The sequence below is a fragment of the Ailuropoda melanoleuca genome, chromosome 3, assembly GCF_002007445.2.
Source record: "Ailuropoda melanoleuca isolate Jingjing chromosome 3, ASM200744v2, whole genome shotgun sequence".
NCBI classification, from domain to species: domain Eukaryota; kingdom Metazoa; phylum Chordata; class Mammalia; order Carnivora; family Ursidae; genus Ailuropoda; species Ailuropoda melanoleuca.
In genome coordinates this window covers 64,076,763-64,083,101 of record NC_048220.1, presented here as the reverse complement: position 1 = coordinate 64,083,101, position 6,339 = coordinate 64,076,763, and positions in this window count along the sequence as shown.

The window sequence follows — 6,339 nt, the reverse complement described above, 5'->3', positions numbered from 1 at the left end:
CAAGCTTACTTTCCCGGGTGTTAATTCTAACACTGTTCTTGCCCTTGTTGATTGCTGTATCCTGTGTTTTTCTTCAACTACCAGCATTGTGCCTTTAATCTCCATATCTATGAAATGACTCAGCTTCTGCCCAAGTTGATTGGATTAGAGGCTGACAACCTGATTCAAACTGGAACCTGATATATATTTGCAGGAATTAAGAACTGAGACTTGGTTGAGGTACTCTTCTATATGGAGGATATTTGGTATCCGCTGTCAACCCAGGAAGCACAGAAACCTAGTCTGGAGAGAGAGAAAGAGAAAGAATCAAATAGAGAAGACAGTTCTCTTGCATAAGCTGTAATTTTTTAATAAATTATCAAATTCTCCTTATCACTGAAACTGGTTACAGGTGGAGCTTTCCTGCAACCAAAAGATTCCAGGCTCTCACACTAATCCTCTTTTACAGTTTAGACTGTTAACATTGAAAATGATTTGAACTTTGTCTATTGCATATTGTCGTAAGGTCCCAATGGCAAGGCATGTATTCTTTTGCACTTTAAATGATTTTCTTTTTTCTAAATTGAAAAACTTCCCAGAGAAATGGTACAAGTAAAAGAATTTATAAACAACATCTGTCTAGCTCATGTTATTGGTTATTTGTGTAAAAATTTGTCTTATTACTCACACAAGGGTGTTTTTTTCCTTCCCCCCCCCTTTGGAAAAGAATAATCTATGATTTCCTGTAAGTAGAAGAGCCAAGGATTTTTTTGTAAATTCTGATCTAAGTTGTTTCTTCACTTCTAATTATAATACCTACTATTGCCCCATTCAGTCAAGAAAAATCTGACCTGGTGTGAAGCTTTAGAATAATTCTGATTTTTTTTTAAGAATTTCAATAGCAATCATAGGTCAATTTAAGTCAAAAGGACCGTCAGGCTCCCGTAACTCATTGAAGAGATAAAAGAAGAAAAAGATGTTTGAAAAACCATAACACGCCCTTAAAAAAAAAGTATCATTATCATAATTAAGTCAAATAGGAACACTTTATTTTACTATATGATAAGTAGATGGACAGCAAAGACTATGAAATGCTGCAATACCTCCCTCTATTTCTTTTTCCAACAGTATTTGGATGATTTTGAATTCAGAGGAGCAGTGAGGTCTTTTCATCCTGAGCTTTTTTTCTTTTGTTTCCGGGGAAGAAAAATATCTGGTTTAGTAGTGACGTCTAGTGTAAGAGATTGTTTTTCAAAATATTTCAACTCTTCTTTGGGGCATTGACCTCAGGTCTGAAAATTGCAAGATGTTTCCTCATGCAGCTTGTTCTTTGGAAGACTCTTTCATAACTCTGGTATCTACCCCTAGGCTATCTGTTCTGGCACAGAGGATTTATCTTTTTATCTCAGGGAATTTTTAAGGATTGTAAACACGTATGAGAGTATCAAAACTTCTGTATTAGTTTTCTGAAAAACTCTAAGTTCTTATTTCAGCTTCTATCTTTTCCAGAATTCTCATGGTAGCCATTTTTACTGGTTCTTACACTTGGTATTGATGCTTCCTTATGGTAGCTGGTGTTGACTCTGTTCTCTTATTTCTCCCTCATTCTTTATTCTTTATATATGTTGAAGGGACCAACAAAATCTGAAGCAAGTGTATTAGCTTTGAAAGCGTTTGATTCCTACCTGGAACCTGAAGTAGAGTGTGGCAAGAGCTGACACTGGGATTGTAGGAGGAATAGCTGTGGGTGAGTTAAAATGGTAATGCCGGAAAGGTAAGACAGGAAGGGCAACAGGGTGGCTGGGATGGGAAGAGCAGCGTGTGCATGAAAACATGCCCTAGGTAAGGGTTGGTCATCTGAGGTGGTGTGACTGTGGAACCACTCTCCACGCGGTAGAGGCTGTGGTGTCCTCCTGTATCTGCTCCTTCATGGCTCGACACATTTCCTAGATAGGGCCATCTGACGGGAGTTCTGGCCAATGAACTTCTAGTTCTTTTTTTTTTTTTAATATTTTTTTATTATATTATGTTAGTCACCGTACAGTACATCCCTGGTTTCTGATGTAAAGTTCTATGATTCATTAGTTGTGTACAACACCCAGTGCACCATGCAATACGTGCCCTCCTTACTACCCATCACTGGTCTATCCCATTCCCCCACCCCCTCCCCTCTTGAAGCCCTCAGTTTGTTTCTCAGAGTCCATAGTCTCTCATGCTTTATTCCCCCTTCTGATTACCCCCCCTTTCTTTATCCCTTCCTTCTCCTAGTTCTAATCACAACGTGGTCCACGAAAGCTTCTGCTCTCTCTCTCCCAGGCCACCTGCTACGAATGAAGGATTCTGAGGCTCTAAAAGATGATGCTACCACAAGACAGGAGCCAGGGCTCCTGAGTCATTGCTTGGAGGAGAGTTACATTGGACTTTGCATCACAAGAAATAAAATTATGTCAAGGCACTGAAAGTTGGTGTTTGTTTGTTACAGTAGCTAGTACTAATTATCCTTGTATAATATCTCTTTGGTTCTAATGTTGGGTTTGATACTATCACAGTAAGAGAATAAAGAAAAGAACAAATAAGCAGGAAAATATTACTCAGAGAAGGATGTTGGGTTGGGGGGTGGTGAAGGGCAAGAGAAAACAGATGACATTGGGCATAAAGGGCCTCCTGATATAGAAAACACTTCGTAGATGTACTGATCTAATTTTAGAGCAGAGCAGGTCACCTCTAAATGGGCCTTCATTTGTGTAAAAGCAAACGGACACATTTTGACAACTATGTTTAAAAGAGTATATATATTATGCAACTGTAAATGAATCACAATAAAGTTTCAAGTTTACTTGAAAATATTAAGTAGGAAAAATCAGAGATCAAGTATCAAGTTCTTAAATATATAAAAAAAAGATTTTCAAAACAAGGTATCCTACATGTATTTCAAAATGCCAGGGGGAGAAATAGAGAGGCTGAAAGCCCTGAGCTTGCTGAGTGGAGGGTGCTGTGCGGAAGGGCACTGTGCATGGAGAATGTTGGGACTGTCTGCAATTAAATATGGAGCATGCTGGGCCTGGGAGTCAGAGAAAGCGGCAAGAGAGAATGGGTTTTTCCCTTTGCTTTTTTAGTTCTTAAATATAGTAGCTTAAAAGTCAGTTTCTATGCAACAAAAGAAATATTTAGTGATCAGATCTGGAACAGTTATTTGAAAATTCCAAACATCTGAAGGGTAAAAATTTAAAGCCAAAGTTTCCTTTGAAATATAGCATAGTTTGGGGGCTTTTTCTGAAACATGGAATAAGTCCAAAAGTCTGAAATCACACCCCTAATGTTCATTCTTTAGTGAATAATTCATTTGTGACCATCAAATATGTGTTATTATCTTTAAAATATGCTAACATTGTGGCACCCATGGATCGGGATAAAAGCACTCCTTTGTTCCTTCTATAAACTGCCAGTGACAAGCCTTTCCTGGGACTTGGGGCTTCCTTTCTTCCCCCTTCTTTTCCAAGCCCAAATCAGAGACTTCCTTAGGCTGGCAGGGAAGTCTAAGAGTTTATGACTAGAGATCCCACAGGCACTAGCATCCACAGCTCCAGCGGTCCTGAGGCTCAAGCTGGCCACTGTGAGTCACATCATCGTTGTCACCTAGTATCACCTGTGAGGCAGATTATAAAAGCACATCAAAGAGCATGAGTCACTTCCACCAGAAAGAGAACGCCTGAAGTTCTCAGACCAAGCATCTCACCAGCCAGGGTTGGGGGAAAGATAATCAGGCAGAGCACAAAGGATTTTTAGGCAGTGAAAACATTCTGTATGATTTTATAATGATGGATTATGTCATTATAGATTTGACCAAACCCATAGAATTTTCAATACCGAGAAGGAACCCTAAGGTACTTTGAACGTTGGGTTATTAGGAGGTGTCAATGTGGGTTCATCAATTGTAAAAATATATCATTCTGGTGAGTGATGTTGATAATAGTGATGTTAATAATAATGTTGATAATAATAAGGCTATGTGTGTGTGTGGAGGCAGAGGGTATGTGGGAAATCTCTACCTCGCTCTCAGTTTTGTTGTAAACCTAAAACTGCTCTAAAAAAAGTTTGTAAAAAAATTCTCAACAGCTATAATTGTTGTACTAGAAGTTGACTGATGAAAAAAAAATAGGTGTCTTAAACACCAGCTGGGCTAAATTCAGGGCTTAAATAATTTCCACTGAAGTGTATATTTTTTCTGATTTCAAAGATAACACATTCTTTGCAGAAAACCGGAAAAATACAGAAAAGCCAAAGAAGAAATTGAGAACCTCTGAACACTATTAATGACTTGTTATGCCCATGTACATGTGTGTGATGGATATTTGTGTGAAGATGAGAGTGTATAAATACATATTTATATAATAAATATAATTATAATGTATATGCTATGTATTTATATACATACAGTATGCAAATATATGCTTTTTGAATTTATATTACATATGTACATATATATAAATATGTAGAATTTTATTGTACATATTTTTGTTAGCTATAAACTTTGGATTATATTATAAAAGTTGTTTCAGGGCACCTGGGTGGCTCAGTTGGTTAAGCGTCTGCCTTCAGCTCAGGTCCTGGTCTCCAGGTCCTGGGATCAACCTGCGTTGGGCTCCCTGGTTGGGGGGGGGGTCTGCCTCTCCCTCTGCCCCTCCCCCCATGTGCGCGTGTGCTTTCTCTCTCTTTACTCATTAATATTTTTTTAAGTCGGTTCCACACTCATCGTAGGGCTTGCACTCACGACCCTGAGATCAAGAGTCACATGTTCTACTGACTGAGCCAGCCAGGCGCCCCTATTCATTAATATTTTTAACACGCTCTAAAAATATTCTCTCTCAAATGACTTCACAAGAACTTTCTTCCTATATTCATTTCATTCTCCAAAAAATGCGTACCACAGAAGAGCATGTATACTGTGTAAACTTCTAATCTTACCACTGTTACCTTTTTTTTTTTTTAAGTAGGTTCCACATGCAAAATGGGACTTGAACTCACGACCCCAGGATCAAGAGTCCCATACTGTACAACTGAGCTGGGTTTTTCTTAAAAACCCCCATGTTTTTCTTAAAAACAAATGTACTCTCATCTTTGAAATGAAGCTTTGGAGTTATCAGGTGGGTCTGGGAACTATAACTCAACAGCATCATCAAAAGGAGGCTCATTCAATCTCTTATCCTGTGTATTTTTGCAGGTCATGAGCACACGTACTGTCATGCGGGGGTCATGGCAGAAGCCACGTTTTTAAAAGCCTACGTATTTAGTAATGAATTTAAGAGTTTGGGCCATCATCTATGATTCCTTTACAGTCAGAAAGGCTTAGTTACCGCCTTAGGGCAATCAGTGGTCTCTCTTTTTTTTCCCACAATGAAAATGATAAACCATTTTAATGGTTTCCTCTTTCATTGGAAACCTTGGCACCCTCAAAATCTATTTATAAAGAAGGCTCTCATAAGTCACTTGTAAGTATGTGATGACATGCCGAGCTTAATTTTTACTTTGCCTTGAAGCAGGCAGAGTGTAAGCAATCCTCTCTCTGCTCTATGTTACAGTTTAGTCCTAAAACAGAAAGCAACTATTGTTTATTCCCAGAGCCATACAGAGCCTTGGGTTCTGCTGATTATTCCACATGACAAATGAAATCAAGTTGATGAAATGCATGAAATTTATTACATTTCCAATTGGCACTTTCTACTCTGAAGGCCTAAGTCTTCAGCAACCATGCTTAGAAGGTGTAGATGTAAAGAGAAGTACAAATCACTGAACTAAAAAGCCTTGTCATCTTTACAGAGTTTCTAATTTGTGGCTGCAGTGTTATTGATTACAATCTAAATCCTGTAAAGAATGATTGTTCTCCCAGAAGAACAAAACTTTTCAAATAGTTTTAAATCAGGAAAGGGAAGGAATAATTCCAAATGGACAACCTTGTATTCTAGAGATAGTGTTTGAGCAAAATTCAAAATCCACTGAACTTTTCCTATAGATTTCTATTGATTAGATGAGATAGAAACATAAATCTCAAGCACAGTACCAATAAACCAAGAAAAGTATGTAGTTGCATGTGTTAATAGAAAATAAAAGCTACTCACCTGTGGCAATGAAGCAGCATTTGAGTTCACTTATATGGAATCACGGGATGCTAAATCTAATGGTGTTTTAGAATATGTTGGATTTTTGCCAAGGAAGTTTTCCAGAGTAATCATTTTTTTTTTTAAGATTTTACTTATTTATTTGACAGAGAGAGAACCAGTGAGAGAGGGAACACAAGCAGGGGGAGTGGGAGAGGAAGAAGCAGGCTCCCAGTGGAGGATCACTTCCCGAGCCAAAGGCAGA